The sequence below is a fragment of the Alligator mississippiensis genome, chromosome 2 (genome assembly GCF_030867095.1).
Source record: "Alligator mississippiensis isolate rAllMis1 chromosome 2, rAllMis1, whole genome shotgun sequence".
Classification (NCBI taxonomy): domain Eukaryota; kingdom Metazoa; phylum Chordata; order Crocodylia; family Alligatoridae; genus Alligator; species Alligator mississippiensis.
Genome location: NC_081825.1, coordinates 212,407,625 through 212,425,716, shown reverse-complemented (window position 1 = coordinate 212,425,716; position 18,092 = coordinate 212,407,625).

Below are 18,092 nucleotides of genomic sequence, written 5' to 3'. Positions count from 1 at the left end.
GCCTTCGATACGGTATTCCACCCCATACTGGTGAACAAATTAAGAGGCTGTGATGTGGATGACTGCACAGTCCGGTGGGTGGCGAATTGGCTAGAGGGTCGCACCCAAAGAGTCGTGGTAGATGGGTCGGTCTCGACCTGGAAGGGTGTGGGCAGTGGGGTCCCGCAGGGTTCGGTCCTTGGACCGATACTCTTTAATGTCTTCATCAGCGACTTGGACGTGGGAGTGAAATGTACTCTGTCCAAGTTTGCAGATGACACAAAGCTATGGGGAGAAGTGGACACGCCGGAGGGCAGGGAACAGCTGCAGGCAGACCTGGATAGGCTGGACAAGTGGGCAGAAAACAACAGGATGCAGTTCAACAAGGAGAAATGCAAAGTGCTGCACCTAGGGAGGAAAAATGTCCAGCACACCTACAGCCTAGGGAATGACCTGCTGGGTGGCACAGAGGTGGAAAGGGATCTTGGAGTCCTAGTGGACTCCAAGTTGAACATGAGCCGGCAGTGTGACAAAGCCATCAGAAAAGCCAATGGCACTTTATCGTGCATCAGCAGATGCATGACAAATAGGTCCAGGGAGGTGATACTTCCCCTCTATCGGGCGTTGGTCAGACCGCAGTTGGAGTACTGCGTGCAATTCTGGGCGCCACACTTCAAGAAGGATGCGGATAACCTGGAGAGGGTACAGCGAAGGGCAACTCGTATGGTCAAGGGCCTGCAGACCAAGCCCTACGAGGAGAGACTAGAGAAACTGGACCTTTTCAGCCTCCGCAAGAGAAGGTTGAGAGGCGACCTTGTGGCTGCCTATAAGTTCATCACGGGGGTACAGAAGGGAATTGGTGAGTATTTATTCACCAAGGCGCCCCCGGGGGTTACAAGAAACAATGGCCACAAGCTAGTAGAGAGCAGATTTAGACTGGACATTAGGAAGAACTTCTTCACAGTTCGAGTGGCCAAGGTCTGGAACGGGCTCCCAAGGGAGGTGGTGCTCTCCCCTACCCTGGGGGTCTTCAAGAGGAGGTTAGACGAGTATCTAGCTGGGGTCATCTAGACCCAGCACTCTTTCCTGCTTATGCAGGGGGTCGGACTTGATGATCTATTGAGGTCCCTTCCGACCCTAACATCTATGAATCTATGAATCTATGAATAGCCTACCAATTGCAAATAATGCTTTCTAAGAAATGTGTTGGTGCCAATAGTGAGGTGTGTTTGTGTGTGTATGGCTGAAAGGTATGTTGCAGTAGATACTTTAAGTATTCATATTTTTGCTTCTGTTAGGTATGTTATAAGTAGAGGCACCTTCACATCCTTGCTTGTTTGCGTGTGTACCATAGGTGCCCATTGCTCTTTCCCAGACTGAATAGACTCTGACTCCCGAGGTTCTGAATTTAAAGTTGAATCATCTGCACTATTACAACATAGACCGCAAATATTTGTAATATCACATGTGATTCAAATTGCCTAGAAAAAACACTCTCCGTGGAATTTATACCAATTTTACAGGCATTTGTATGCTTATGTGCAGTTTCTCTAACAGTATAATGGATTTCACGGACAGACATAGCTCACTGGCATAAAGGAAAGCTTTTTCCCCCCATGAATAAATCAAAATGGTTGGAAAAAAAATCCTCCTTTTCAAAATATTGTTAGGATTGATCTCAAGCTTCCTTTCTCTCTCTCTGTCTTTTTGTTAAGAAAACACATGGCATTTGTTTTCATCCTGTAGCGCAGCTCTAAAAGCATTTTTCAAAGAACTGAGGTGAATCGGACACATTAACATCATGAACAATTTGAGCATATATGGAGATACTAGGTATACACCATGTTTCATGAAACAAATGATATTAGCAGCTTTATACTTACACGTTTTTGAAGGTGCTTCAGAACTGACCTGAGACTACCCTTTGTCATCATGCACTAGGCAATGGAAAACCTCATTCTCATAAATTAATTCAGTGTTTAGTTCCTTGTATTTTTTATAATTAGTCAGGATTGTGAGAAGAAATGTTAATAATACTTTTCAGGTAGCTTCATCTGAGATTACCAGAGGAAAAGCTTCAGCTGGTCTATTGCCAGTGGGATTCATTTCTTAATTTCATTATAGCTATGCAGCCTATAGACTATAAAAGCTATTTTCAGATTTACTTTCCATTAGGTTTCTGCAGAGGCCATCAATTGCCAGTTCATGACTACATTTTGCATTTTTACCAGGTCTGGCACTAATATCTTTGCATTTTAATTAATCAGTCAGATAATAGATTTGAATGAAAGGTAAGAGGCAGAAGCAAACTGACTTGTAAATGTAATATGAACTGGCAAAAACAAAAGATTAACTAAACCCCCTGAGGAACTGTAAAGATGTAAGATAATTTCAAGACTGCATTGATTAGAGGGAACCATATCAGAGTGAGTGGCTGGTACACATGTGGAAACCTTCTAAAGGGAATATACAAAACTAAATGGTAGTTGGCTGAAGTGACTTGTGTTTTTTGCACATTGCCTGCTTAACAAGAGGCTAGGCAGAATCTGACATACAGCATGATTACACAAGCTGATCTCCTACAAATCATCTCTACACTTAGATACTGCCTGCCCCTTAGTTCTCCATAGTTACCAGTAAAGAAAAGTATGCAGATAGGAGAGGGGGTACATGGGATGTCCTCAGGGGGTACTCAGCAGTGGGCGCTGCCACCAGCACTTCTACCACTGCTGTGCCACCGACACGCTCACCAATCAGCCGTGGCCCCCACTCCTCTGGCTGCCAATCAGCTGCTGGGGGATCCCCCGCTCTCCCTCCCAGCCCTCCCCCCCCCCCCCTTATCTAGCCACTGGGGGACTCCTGTGTTCTCAACCGGCCATCGGGGTACACTGACCCAAAAATGTTGAAAACCCCTGGACTAGTGGGAGCCAACCTTTTTGACAGGCATGCCACAATTAACCACATGCTCTCCCCAAGTGCCATACTGATCTCCTTCCACTACCAGATCTGCTGCTCTGTTTTCTTCTTCCTGCTTATCTACTGCCATGTGACCTGTCTCCTCCCCAATATTCCTGTGCCACTTGTTGCACCTATGTCACAGGTTGGCCACCTCTGAACTAAGTCCAGTCTACCTCCTGGATTTGCATAGGAGGAATGAGTTTACTCGTTCATGAACACCTTAAAACAGGAAAATGTGTCTCTACTTTTCCTCTTCTTGCTGGAGAAAGTTTTCCAAGGCCAACTAATATTTATTTCTAATATAAGTTACCAGTAAATTACTTAGTCCTGGGAACCAGGATAAAACAGAGAGGAATCTTTGTCTGAGAGGTCTCTTCAAAGCATAATGCCTCATGAGGTGGTACAACTTGCCAGCTTCTGATTAGGACAGCACCCTATTTTACAGTCTAGTCCTATGTACTTCAAGGAATTCACTTCTTAAAAGGAGAAACCTCTGTGGTTTGCGGGTGTTGTCATGTGCTCAGGAATGACTTCATCTGGTTTATAAAGCATGCAGTGGATAATATTCTTCATGACACCACTGTCTTTTGTTTCCCAGTGAAAGATCATTTTGAGTATGCAGCAGATTTGCTTTTAGCATATGATCAGGTACTCAAAGCATTGGAAAATTAATTAAGAAACACACAGCGTTATTGTAGCACTATGTAACCTCACATCAGCTGGGGACCACAAACCTGACAATGCAGAAACATTTGCAACTCTGGTACAAGCCTCTGTTAATAGGTGGACATTGATAATCTCTAGTTTTAATCTCAGATTGGCTCAGTGAGAGTTTTTCAGGGAGTAGATTTTCACTAATAATTCTTTTATATCATCTCTTGTATAAGGTTTGATCCAACTCCTCGTAAATAGAATGGGACTGAACTGTACATTCAGAGCTTTTAGCTTACTGGCCTTAGCCAGGCTGAGTTGTTGAGGATAACACATTTGTGGAGTATTTCCTTGAGAGAAAGCAAAGCAAGGAAAAATGAGGTGAACTCAACTTGTGCTTCTCCTGTCTCCACAAAAAAATTTAGATTACAGAAAATTTAATTCAGCAAGGAGATAATACTAAAGACCACAAGAGCAAATGCAAAGAATAGCCTTTGTTCTGAAAGAAAGTATATGTAACAAGGCATTTGTTTTGCTGTGTAAGAACAATATTATAAGCTAACAATGAAGAATTTTCCATCTGCATGACCTTCACATTGAACCTTGTCAAACAGATTTCTATTAAATATTTGCACACTATCCATCAAGAAATCATTCTACCATTGTCTTGTAAGCAAGGCTCACTGCAAAGCTTTGTAGTGTATCTTGTTTTAATTGCACCCTATAATTCAATGTTTCTTAAGGTAAGTATTTCATTAAACGTTCCTTCCATCAACATTCAGCTTTCTTTTCACTTAACAATATGTAATGTTTATTGACCTTAACCCAAGAAGTAAACTGTTTGCTTTATAATTATTGCAGTGAGACACTATATTACTAAACAACTTGTATTTCTTTTTAACTAAACCAAGGATGAAACTGCATGGCACTTCTTTGTTGGGCTTTAGTGTTGTAACGTGATAAGAAATAGAACTTTACAGTGGTGTGTGTTCTTTATGGGACAAGCTAGATGGCTTGGCAAAGCACCTGTAGATTGCCATTTAAAATAAAGTTATTCAGGGATGGACTTTTCTGGGTTTAGTGTACATTACTGGAGACATAGCATATCAGTATAGAAACCCTCTGTCTTTGCATGAGTGCCCAAGGCCAGGAGGCAGATCCTGTTCCTCCTTAAAGATGGGTTTACCAATGGGCATAAAAGGCCTGTTCCTTACTACAAAGTATGACAGAGTTTTGAAAGAGAGGAAAGTGCCACAAGGACTTTTCTGTGGAACTTCATTCAAATGGTTTTGTCAAGGGCATGCTAAGATCTGGCATCAACCACTTGTATCTCCCAGGACCCAATGGAGGCAGAAGCAGTTATTAAACATGGAATCATAGCTCTTCAACAAGTTGTGTTTTTTAAAACATCAGTTGCAAAGTCTCATAGACTGACTTTAATGTTCAGCATTTTTTCTTGTTTTTTTTTTTTTTTTTTTAATAAACCACCCTCCAATAGGAACTCCAATCAAAACATGGAGACATTGAGAGAGAGCTTTCAATGATGCAGCTTCCAATTAGGTACCAACATTGTTCAGAATCTGGCCATTGTATCTGGCCATAACTGGAAATTATTGGCAGATGAGCATATTTGTAAATGTGGCCTTAGGTGTAAATGCTCATTTCTCCAGGAGCCTAAATGGAAGCTGTTAGTTGTTCCTGTGTAGTGCAATTACTATACTCATGCCTGTAAAGTTACAGTGAAGTAGTTTTCTTCACTTATTATTGCTGACTCAGGTTAGTGTTGCTGTGTTGCACTTCAGAGATGGTGGCTCCAGTGATAGGAAAGGGATGCTTGTATGCATTATTTAAAGGGGTAATTTCACTGAGGACAATTATGTAACACTAATTTTTTGTGATAAAAATGTGTTAGATTGTCTATATGTTTTGTGTTAGAATCTCTCAGACTGGAAAGTACTATAAGCAGAATCCCGCTCTTGTTCAAATAAATGGAAGAACTCATGTAGATGTGTCCTTTATTTATGGTCTTTTATAACATGCTGTTAACATTTTGGATGCAGGTTCGGTCTCAGATTTGAACATGGGGGATCCAGGATTTACTAATGAAGGGTGACACAACACTGGAGGGCATAGGACTGAGACATGGCTGCCAGGTCATTTGGGTGGGGCAGACACTAAGAGCCAAGCAGAGAGGAGGGGCACAAAGTGAGGAAAACCTGCCCCCTGCCAACATGGCTGCCACTGTCCCTGATTGACCAGGGGGCAAGTGGCAGGGAAGAGTTGATCCTGCCCTATTCTAACTGAAGGTTGCAGGGAGTGGCCTCATGGGAAGCCAGGCTCAGCTTGGGACAGCAGCAGCAGCAGTGGAGTTTTCTCCTTCCAGGCCCTGCTCTCTGCTTGTCCCTTCTCCACTGTAGTCTCCTGAGCCATTCACCTGTGCGTTGAGTCTGTAGGGTCTTTTCCAGTTTTGCCATTGATTAGGGAAGAAACAGTCTTGTTAATGAGCTGGACCTTGGTTGGTTTCCCAGGGGGTCTTGTCTGCCACACCTTTGCTGGCAATTATTTTAATTGGGAGTAAGATGGTCTATCCCGCCCCTCCTAGTGCCTTCCTTCAGTTGTCCCAATTGTCCTTCCTGCTTGGGGTTCCGCCTCCCCTATCCCCTGCCTAAGACCAACCAAAGATCTCATTTCCTGGACCACTAGAGTTGGTATCACATGCACTTTGGTGTTTTGGCCTTCCAAACTTATGACAGTGGGATCAGGGCGTTGTTTTGCCCAAGTGTTCACTACTACATTTTGCTTTGTCTATGCATCTTCCAGGTCCTGGGCTGTCTTGTCCCCCAGCGTCCCACTCCCTCTTCTGGTTTTATATTTGCCACGGGTCAGATGTACATCGGTCCTCATCCTATATGATCCTGCCAGGATCCAGTCCGAGTTGTGGACATCTGACATACACAGTGTCTCTTCAGGTAAGTTGTTGATCCTTGTCTGGCTCTGGTCATTTGAGAAAGCCCCTTCCTGGGGCAGGCAACATGTCCTTGCAGTGGGACTCTGCTCTTGATCTGACCCCTCCAGGCCAGTCAGGAACCTTACTTCTGGTTCCCCCTGCTGTTCTCCTGCTGGGCTTTTTATCCTGACTTCAGGGGGGTGGCCAGCAAATCAGCCCTGGCATGCTGCTATAAAGCATGCCCACATTGACATGGGAGCCAGACCCAGCTCCCCCTGACTCTGCCATTTTTTTCTCTCTTTTCCTTTTACCGCAGCATCCTTGTCTGCTGCGGTTTCACTTTCATTGCATTCTGGTTCTGGCATGGCATCCTGCCAGCTTAGCTCCTTGCTCAGCTGAGGTAAGTCGTTCTTTCCACACCCACCTTATTCCCTCTTCCACCTCCTGCAGGTGTCCCCTGATGGCTGGTAGCAGATGCTGGAAGGAGGAACCTGTGAGCACTGCTGCTCTCCCTGGCTAAATCCAGTTCCCCACATAGTGGCTCCCCATACCAGGGGGCAAGAGCAGCTCTCGGGCTCCCCCCTGGCTGCATCAGCTGGGAACAGTGGTGGTAGTGAACAAGTTCCTTCTTCTAGCACTTACTCTTGGCCAGTGGCAGACACCTGCAAGAGAGACAGGAAGGAAGCAGGCACTGGAAGAAGGAACCTGCATGTTTTAACCACTGTCCCCAGCCAAGTCTGGTCTCTGCACAGCTGGAGTGGGGTGGGAGTGGCTCTAGGGCTCCCTCTCTGACCTGATCAGATGGGGACAGTGGTAGGATATAATTCGACTGGAGCACTCCATTATCTTAATTTAATGTCACTGGGATTCCACTAAAAATCAGTGGAGTCAGAATAGTGGAACAGACTGGTGAATCATACCCGTGTAATTTTGAGTTTGTCAGACAAATTTATTTGAACATAGTGCCAGGGGCCTTATACCTTTATAGGTATAAAGCTAGGGTAACTTCACTGATGGCAATAGAGTTACTTTACATTAGGTCAAATGAGAACGTTGTCTGGCCTGTCATTTAATGGATTAGTTACAGTGCAGACTATTTTTCATTACCATTCTAATCAGACATTACTGCTGCAGTTAATAACTTTAATGTTCTTTTGCCTCTCAAGCAACATAATTTTTATCCCTAAATTATAAATATTTTATATTTTTTCAGGCTTCATATTCATAGCTATCATTTTCTAGAACTTGATCTTAAAATAATCAAGAAAAGCACCTAAGCATAATAGGAAATGAACAATGGAGTTGAGCATCTGCTCAGATGATTGAAAATACTAGTTAATATCCTCTTCTTGGTGGCATGATTGTAAATCTGGATTATCTCCATTTAAATCAATACAATTACTCTGGATTAACACTGGTGTAATTTGGAGCAGACTGTGCCTTCTTATATTAGCTGACTCAAGAATGATTGTGTTTTTGCCTTAAATTCTGGAAATGTAAAATTCTGTCCTAAGCCAGATGTATTTGGAGGTGGACCAACTATAACTCCAGTACTGAAAGTTCATATTTACCTGTACTCACATGAGTAGCTCAGTGATTTCACACTGACTACATGGGGTATGTCTATGCTAATTCACAGGGTTCTCAAGACTGTTGCCAAAAACTAAGTCTACCTGCTCCTGCTCTACATATTGAGATTATGAAGACACTCTGGGAACATTGTCTGTAGCCTCTCTCAAAAGACTCCAAAACCAGATCTTGAGATCAGTGGCTGGTAGGTATCTTTGGATCCTCATCATCACCCATCGTGGATTTAATTTTAATCAAATCAGTGTAAATCATGATTTAAATCATGATTGAAATCACTGGTCAGGAAGCCTTGATTTAATACTTGTTTTCTACAAAAAGTGCGTTCTTGTTTTTTGATATAGCCTTAGTACACGTTATTTGCAACTCAGAGATAGATGTAGGTTTCATTTTTGGAAGGTACACAGTATACATTTTAAAACAGTGATTTATTTTGATTTTTTTTCAGATAAATTTTGTAGTTACATCAGAAAACTGAATTATGATTTGGTTATTTTATTTACCAAAGCTAATTGAAGAAGATACTTGTGAAGTCATTGGGATGTGCAGTATCTCCAATTCACTAGATTGATCATGGATATTTGGGGGTTATTTTTGCCAATCTGTATAAGGAGGACAACAACATCTGTCACCAAAAGAACAGACATTTACCTACATTGTTTTATTTAACTAAAAGAACAAGTTTATGTATTTTGGATATTTTTCTTCAACAACAAACATATATAATTCTTTTAACAAAACAAGCATATACATTTTTGAATTTTTAACTATTTTAGATAGAAATGTGAAATGTGTTAGTAACAAAAATTAAATAGATTATTTCAGCCAGGTCAACATGAGAAATTTAAAATTCTGGATTATGCAGCAAACTCAGTCTTCACCTTCCTTTTCCTGTTTATTCATAGACTGAAAAAGAAAGGAAAGCTTTTCTGATTTTTCAGTTCCCAAGCAATTTCTCAATTTAGAATGAATTAGTCCAAAGGAAGAAAATACTCTTTCTACACCTGCAGAAGCAGCTATGGCTGTTAAAAACTGGATTATCAGTTCAATAGTCTCTGATGGATCCAAGTGCTTAAGTGACTTTCACCAGTTCACTGGTGTGACTTTCTTTAAAACCTCATCAGAAAATACATATTTCTTGAAAGATTCACCCTTAGCCCTGAAATGTATTATAGTCGGTATTAAGGAGGGATGATTGCTGGATGACCATGTCATAGCTAACTCTTCTTCAACAGTTAAAGATTGACCCTGGTAGTGAGTATTGAGAATACTAGCAAAAAATGAGCTGGAGATAGTGCTTGATCCATTCTTTTTTTAATGCCTGTAATTTTACTCTCTCATTGTGTATTTCTCTTTTAAAGGTCTCACTCAGTTCCTTCCAAATTTCAACAGCTTCAGCAATAAAACAGCAATTTCCCTGCACTTTGTTCAAGGCTACAGAAATAGACTTCAGGATAGTCAACCTACGTTCTACATTTCTCTTTAGCCCAATGTTGAGAACTTTAGCTGGGACAGTTCCTTCTATTTTGTCACAATTTTGTTCACAATTTATCATCAGATTAGGCCAGTTCTGAACATATCGCTCAAAACAGTCCCGTACTGAGTTCCACCACACGTCTTGTGGGAGAGTTAGTTTGGTTCCTCCTGCTTTCTTCAGAGCAGCTGCTGCAAAGTGGTTGTTATGGAAGTATTTTGCAATTTCTGGAGTATGGAAGTCTTTGGCTAAGAGGTACATCAAATGAGTGCTGCAGCCATATGTTGTTAGCTAGGGGCTTTCTTCACTGTCTTCTAGATTTCTTCTCATCTTTGATACACATGCAGCATTGTCTGTAACAAAGACATTTGCATTTTTTCACAGTTTGTTAGAGCTTTTACTGCTACATCTTATAAGTGTTCCATTGTGTGTGCATTTCATGATGCATCAATTGTTTCTGGAAGGAAGACAGTCCCTCCTTCTGTTGTGACACAAGCATATATTATTGGATCATTGTGGACATTGCTCCACCCATCAAGACTTTTTGCACACTGTTCAATTTATTTCTCATATACTTTATCCAGCAATTTGTCTGCTATATCTGCTCTGTTGGGTGGATAGTATTCTAGTCTTAATGACTGAATCATGTCAATAAAGTGTGTATTCTCAACCATACGGAAAGGAGAGTTTATTGCATAAATAACCCGAGCAATTTTTTCATCAATTACCTCTTGCTGTAATCTGCTGGTTCTTATTATACACTTATCTATGGTTGTTTTTGGATGATGGAGATTTTTTTTCTTTTTGCTACAAGTGATATACTGTGACATGCATTTGACTGGAACACGGGTATCATTAGCAGATAACTCTGAAACTGTCGACAGTGATGATGATGTTGAAGATGGATCATCAGAATCCTGTATGTTGAGGATGGATCTGCCTGAACAAAAGAAGTTAATGCAGTCACTACAGTACAGTTCATTTAGTATTACTCATTGCAGTCAGTACTACTTTAGAAGTGAAACTGTAAAACGATGATCTGCCTATTTCAGCCATTATTTTATATCACAACTGCATCAAAAATATGATAGTTTTGTAAAGTAACAACTATAGTTTTGCTCAAATATTTTTGTGAGAATTCAAGTACAGGTAGTCCTTGGACTTACGACACAATTGGTTCCTGAAAACCACGTCTCAAGTCGAAACGTAACTTTGAACCAATTTTTTCATAAGAAACATTGTTATAAATGGGGGATTGGTTTCTGAACCAAGGCCCGATACTGTACTTTCACCAAAAATACCCCAGAATTTTGTACTCGATCAATTATAGATAAGTAATATAGCTATGTTAATGTATTTATATTGTGAATAGCAATCGTATTGATTTGGAAGGACTTCTTTGAGGTGACTTTGCTGGACTTTTTGAAGGGCTCTTGGTTGAACTTTTTGAAGGGTTCTTGGCTGGAGTCTTCTCAGGAGTCCTGGCTGCAGGTTTTTCTGGAGTCTTGTCTGCTTTCTTAAAGAAAGTGTCTAAGGAAGTTTGGACAGATATTCTCCAGGGAGATGGGTGACACAGAGAACTTGTTTGCTGGCATGGCATCACACTGGGTCAAGCATTGTAAAGTTGAAACAGATGTCAGAAAGTTAAAACAGGGTGTCAATTTATAAACGCTGTAAGTGCAAAACACTGTAACTTGATATGTTGTAAGTTGAGGACTGCCTGTAGTCCAGAAGTCCACCTAAAAGATTTGGACAGGGACAACAGGCAGTCCTTAAGAAAGAAGTATGAAATATTAAAGTTTACTAACCTGGAGATCCTGCATGTTCAGACACATTCCATTCATCATCTTCAAAGCAGCTTCCTCCTGAGAAGGTGCACTTCTTAAGATGTTGTTTCATGGGGCAACCAGGCCTTGAATGTCTTTGTTGCACTGTTTGCATTTTGCATGCATGTCTGTCTTATCCACAGGCAGAGGAACTTCATTAAAATATTCCCAAACAGGGTTTCTTTTATGGCCTGGCAAACCTGCTGCCATGATAGGTTTTCCCTTCTACTGTACCATTCCCTCACTTGATCCTAAATCAGTGGAGAAACTATACTCAGAAACTTATCCCTCAAGACTTCTGAAATATTCTGCTAAAAAATGTTTCTCTTTTGTTTCTACTGTCCCTCCCTTCTTGCATTTATCTCAACTCCTCCTCCTTGCCCAGCTCTACTCCATCCCCAAAAATCCTTTATTAATTTAATTTCTTGAAACTTTGCACTTCTAGACAGAGATAAGGGCTTGATTTTGTGTACACAAACTTGCAGAGAGACAATATGGCTGATGGGTAGGTAATCAAGTCTGTTATCTCTCATCTCCATATGCTACTGTTAACAAGGATGTTCTCTCTGGAGACTCAAATCCACTGTTTGGGAACTGAAACTAAGCATCACAGAGATGCTTAATGGGATCTTATAGACTGAGCACTGAGTCCCATTGGGTAGAGTGGTTTTCTTTAATCTTTACTAATCTAGAGAGGAGCCTCTGGGAACCCCATAATATTGGGCCCCTAATATAGTCTAGGGACTGTTGTGACATATTTATAAAACTTTTCTAAAAAGGTCACTGTTAGGATGACAGTATTTGGATCTTGGGGAGCATTGGATTTGCAGCTGAGTAAAAGGCTATAACCTGTGGCTTAGCAAGCTGCTAACCACAAGGCAGAATGATATGTTAAAAGTAACATTGCAAGATGCTTAGAAAAGCATTTTCCTAACAATATAGTATTGTTGTAAGATATATAGCTCATTGTGTAAGAAAAACAGGATGCAGATCACCAGCTATTGTTAGGAAATAAAGCAGAAGTAAGACCTTGGAGATAGTGAGGAAATCAGGAAGAGACCGCAAGTGATCAAGAGAAGCAGAGGTCAGGGTCTTAGGCATGCACTCATAGCAAAAAGACATGTAAATAAGTGAAATGCATAGGTAATTCCATGCTAATGAAATAAACAGTAAATAGAGGCAGAGCTTAAGATGGGAAGGACTAAGGGTGGAGCAAAGGAAGGACAAAGGTGGGGTAAATGTTAATAAGCATAAACCAAGGTGTATAAATATGGAAAGAACTAATGTTTGCAGCATCTTCCCGGTTTGTTGGAGCTGGCCCGAAGCTGTCTCCATTTTGAATATAGCTGTTGGAAGAAGCAATGCGTGCGCTGACCCGTTGTCTCCCTAGTCATTAGGTGTCACATGGAGCCGGTGTCTAACAGTTACATGGATATATTTCCTCAAATAGCATATAATTAGAAGTTATAATCTCTATTCCATGATGATATCTTTGAGCTGTAACCTATCTTAAATTAAAACTATTTTTATATAGTTTTTTTGTTTTTAAAAGCATCTTAACAAAAAGAAAAAATATGATTAAATAAAAAAAGTCTGGTTTAAACAAAAAAAAGTCTGATTTTTTATTTTTTTTAAATCATTGACCTAGGTTTGGAATGTACAGGCTGGGAACGAGAGAGTGGGTTTAAGTTTTGGTAGCAGATATGAGAGCAGTATGAAATCCATATAGACATACTCTACAAGTAAGTAGATTTGTACAGGCTTAAGTATTTCTAAGAGAAATTTTGCCCATAGTCATAGAGCTGCAATTCTAGTTAAGTTCAGTAGGACCATAACCCTTGGACTGAAGGGGGCCCAGGAGAATAATTCAACCATCTGGCACAGTGGTCCTCAAACTTTTGGGGCTCGAAGCCCCCCCTCACTCCTGATCCACAGCCCCCTGGCTCTGCCAGTGTCCCTCCCTTCCAACCCACTGCCTCCCGCCCCCAGGCCCTAGCCCCCCCAATATGTGGGGCAAGGGGTGGGTATATGGGGAAAGAGTGGAGGGGAAGGGAAAGAGGGGCATGGCCCCCTCCATATCTGTGCATCCACAATGGGACCTGCTCTCCACTTCTGCCTGGCTGACACGTGCATGTATGCACATGCATACATGCATGTGGCACCCCCTGCTGGCTTCCTCCCATTCCCCCCAGCCCCAGACATTTTTTAAGTTTGTTCACAACCCTTTCATATACTCTTGTGACCCACTTTTGCATCAATGAGATGCAAAAGTGAGAAGAAACACTGAGAGAAACACTGCTCTAGTGTGTGTCTATCTCAATAAGGAGAGAATGTGACCTACATACTTTGAGAGAGGTAGTTAGCTGTGTTAGTCTGAAGTCAGGCAGAAGTCAGGATAGATCTGACCTAATAAACTAGCTAATTAAGATGTATAAAGCATAAGCTTTTGTGAACTGGAGCTCACTTTATCAGCTGCTATGGAAAGAATTCTCCTGATAGTACAAGTCACTGTTTGTAGGTTGGGACTTTGTCTATATGGATTGGTTTGTAGGAGAAGGGTCCAATTTGCTTCCTCAAATAATGCAGTAGAATAAGGAAAAATATGAGATACTACATATTGGGGAAAGAATAATTTGCAACACAGATATTTTAGAAGTGTCAGAGACCAGAAACAAGTAATGATGTGTCCCAGGGGAGCGGGGGCACTGGGAGACCCCCGCGGCGGCCAAGGGGTCTGCTTACCTCCCGCAGGGCTGGAGGAGCCAAAGAAACTCCATGCGCCAGCAGCGCCGGCGCGGGTCGTCAGCCGGGCGTTTATCCGGCTGCGGCTGAGCGGCGGGGGCGGGGCATGCTGGCCGGGAGGAACAAAAGGCGGCCTTGCCGAAGCAGCGGGGTGGCTGAAGGGAGAGAGCTGGAGCGCGGAGCCCCAGCAAGCAGGGGATCAGCCGCCACCCGCAGAGTGCGGGACGCCGCCGTGTAGAGGCGGAGCAGGCTGCGAGCAGCACAGCGGAGCACTCAGGAGTGAGGAGACAAGGGGAGAAGTCAGCCCCAGAGGTGGGGCAGCAGCCAGCGGGGAACCCGACACCCGAGGCAGCTGGAGGCGTAGCAGCTGTCCTGAGAGTGGGGCCAGCTGTAGCCTGCATTACGGAGCCGACGGCGCGGGTAACTGCGGCCGGGACTATTGGGGAAGCAGAGAGGATGTCTGCATCCCAAGGAAGGAGGGATCAGGGCAGCACCCCCCACTGGGAGAGGCATACCCGGTCCGAAGACCGCCGGTAGTGGCTAGGGTGACCGAGCCGAGAGAGGACGAGACGAGGACGGGTTAGAGGCCAGGACAGGAAGACCTGAGGTGGCGTATGGCCGGGGTGTAGGGGAGGACGGAGCCCCGAGAGTACCCGCGAAGAGGTGTGCCGGCACCAGGCGATACCCCAAGGGAAGACCCCCCACTGAGAGAGTCATAAAAGTTGTGGCAGGCGAGTTCTGGGGTCCCCCTTGATACCAGCTGGGGTAAACCCTGGGGCGTACCAACGAAGCCCGGGGGTGCAAGATCTCGAGTCCGGGCGAAAGCGGTGCGCAAACTCCTAGTCGAACGGAGGCGGGTACAAAGTGGTGCATTGGCCGGGAACATGGAGGACCCGGACATGGTGGCCTATGCCAGTGCCCAACCCGTGCCGGTGTCTGCACTCGAGGCTTTGGGACAAAACCTACAAGCCCTCACCCAAATTGTGGGTACTCAGCAGCAGATGCTGGGTCAACAACAGGAATGGTTCAGGCAAGGCCAGGCGTCTTTTAGGATGCCGAAAATGACGAAGGCGGATGACCCCAAAGCGTATATAGAGGCCTTCGAGCGTCACGCCTTAATGACTAGCCTCCCCCAGGAGCACTGGGCCAGCCAGTTGGGAGCCCTAGTGGTTGGGGTGGCACAGGCAGCCTACCGGGCCACCCCGAGAGAGGAGGCCCGGGACTATGAACGGGTCAAGCAAGCCATACTCTATCGGCTGGAGCTCAGCCCAGATTATTACCGGCACCTTTTCCGGGCTAAGAAGAGGCCCGACGAAAGGCGCCCCCGGGTGCTACTACAGTTATTGCGGGACCTCCTTGACAAATGGGTGAGCCCAGTGGGGTCGGACCGCCAAAATTTGGCGGATCAGGTTATTTTGGAACAATTCCAGATTGACCTAGATGAAAGAACTCAGCGATGGGTGCGGCAACACGCCCCGTGGAATTGCGAGGAGGCGTTGAAGCTGGCGGAAGCCTATGTGGCCGCAGAAGCAAGTTACCTGAAGGAGCAGAGGAACCAAAAGCCAGCATCACTGCTACTGAGAGAGGCTGAATGTCGGCCGGCCCCTATCTGGGGGACAGGTAAAGATATAGTGTGTTTCCGCTGTGGGCAGAGGGGGCACCTCTCGCGAGAATGCCCCACGCAACCCACTGCACGATGGGTCCCAGCTAGTCAACCCAGAGGCTTCCCTGACCAGCGCTGCGGCACGGAAGTGGGAGAGCCTATGGACTGCAGCTACGCTAACTGCGAGGGGAATGCAACGTGGAGCCGCCCAACCGTCAAGGCCTGGGTAGACGGCCGACCTATACGGGCCACTCTGGACTCAGGGTGTGCCCAATCGATGGTAAGGGCCGAGGTGATCCAGTGCCGAGAAGGAAGGGAGGCCCCTCCTGTGATGGTGGCCTGCCTCCATGGGGAGACCGAACACGTGAGGCGGCAATGGATACAGCTGCGCGTGACGGAGCACCAAGGGGAGCTACTCGTAGGGGTGGTGCCGAGGCTAGCGTGCGACATGCTACTAGGCCGAGATTGGACACCCCTCTATGACGTACTGGAGCGAGTGAGGGATGTGGAGCTAGCCCGTAAAGAGATGGGGGCCAGCGAAGGGTGGCTAGGCGAGGAAGAAGCGGATCCAACCAACAGGGAGGGCTCCATAAGCATCGACCTAAACCATGTTGCCAGTAGCCAACAGTTCCGGGAGGCACAGAGTGATGACCTGGAACTCGAAACCCACTGGAGGCAAGCCCAGGAGGACTGAGGCGAAGCTGTGTCACCCAGAGGAGAGCAACCCCAATACGAGGTAAGGAACCACCTCCTCTATCACATACCAGGGCCCAGGAGGGAGGGCCCCACAGAAGCTCAGTTGGTAGTCCCGAGACAGTTCCGCCAGGTGATCTGGCAACTCACCCATGCGAGCCCAGTGGGGGGCCATTTGGGGCGAGATAAAACCCTGGCCAAGGTGGGACGTTGGTTCTTTTGGCCTGGGATGGGAGAAGAAGTGGCCCGCCAGTGTGCAGCCTGTCCGGAATGTCAGAAGACCCGAACGGAGTGCCCTGCTAGGGCCACTTTGCAGCCGATGCCGGTCATAGATACCCCCTTTGCGAGGATAGCCCTAGACATTGTGGGGCCCCTACCCCGCAGTAGTTCTGGCCACCAGTATGTGCTAGTCATGGTGGACTATGCAACACAGTATCCCGAGGCCGTTCCGTTACAAACCGCCACGGCTCCTCGGGTGGCAGAAGACCTGATAAAATGGGTCGCAAGAATGGGTGTCCCTGAAGAGATCCTGACTGACCAGGCTGAAATTTTATGTCCGGCATCATGAAGGTGGTGTGCCAGACCCTGCAAATAAGACAGATACGTACTGCGGTATACCACCCCCAAACCAACGGGCTGGTGGAGCGCTTAAATGGCACCCTGAAGAGGGTATTGAGGCGGTGCATTCAGGGAGACCCACAGAAGTGGGACTTGTTGTTGCCGTTGGTCCTGTTCTCTCTCAGAGATACCCCTCAGGACTCCATGAAGTTTTCCCCGTTCGAGCTGGTCCTCGGGCACCGCCCGAGGGGATGGCTGCAGGTCCTCCGAGAAGAGTGGGAGCAGGACCCTAGGGGGCTGCAGGACCCGGCAGGATATCGCCAGGCTTTCCAGCAAAGGATAAGAACAGCCCAGAACATAGCTCGTGAGAACCTGAGAGACGCCCAGGCGTGGCAGAAGGAGAGGTATGACAGCAACACCAAAGAACGGGTCTTCGAACCTGGGCAACGAGTACTAGTGCTATTGCCCACATCCACTAGCCGGTTCCTGACGCAATGGCAAGGCCCCTTCGAGATTCTCCGGCGAGTTGGGCCTGTGGACTATGAGGTGCACTGGCCCGGCCATCGCCGAGAGAAGCAAATCTTCCATGTAAATTTACTGCGAGAATGGAAGGAACCAACGGGCTGGGTAACTTTCGTGGAGACTGAAGGGGAGGATTTGGGGCCCCAAGGGCAGCAGCGAGAGGGGACACGTTCCGACGAGATACAGCAACTAGTTGGGGTAGGGGAAGACCTGTCGGAACTACAGAAGCAAGAAACACGGAAGGTAATTCAGGAATTTCCGGGACGTGTTTTGCATAGAACCAGGGTGGGTCCATGGAGCCAGGCATACCATTAAGACGCCTCCCGGGGCCATAGTGAGGGAGAAGTGGAGACCCATACCGCATCACTTACTAGACACCGTGCGGGAAGAGGTGGACTCCATGCTACAATTGGGAGTGGTGAGGCCTTCCCGAAGCCCTTGGAGAAGCCCACTGGTCCCCGTACGAAAACCGGATGGGTCACTGAGGCTGTGCATTGACTATAGAAGGTTAAACGCATTGGCCACCTTCGACGCATTCCCCATGCCCCAGGT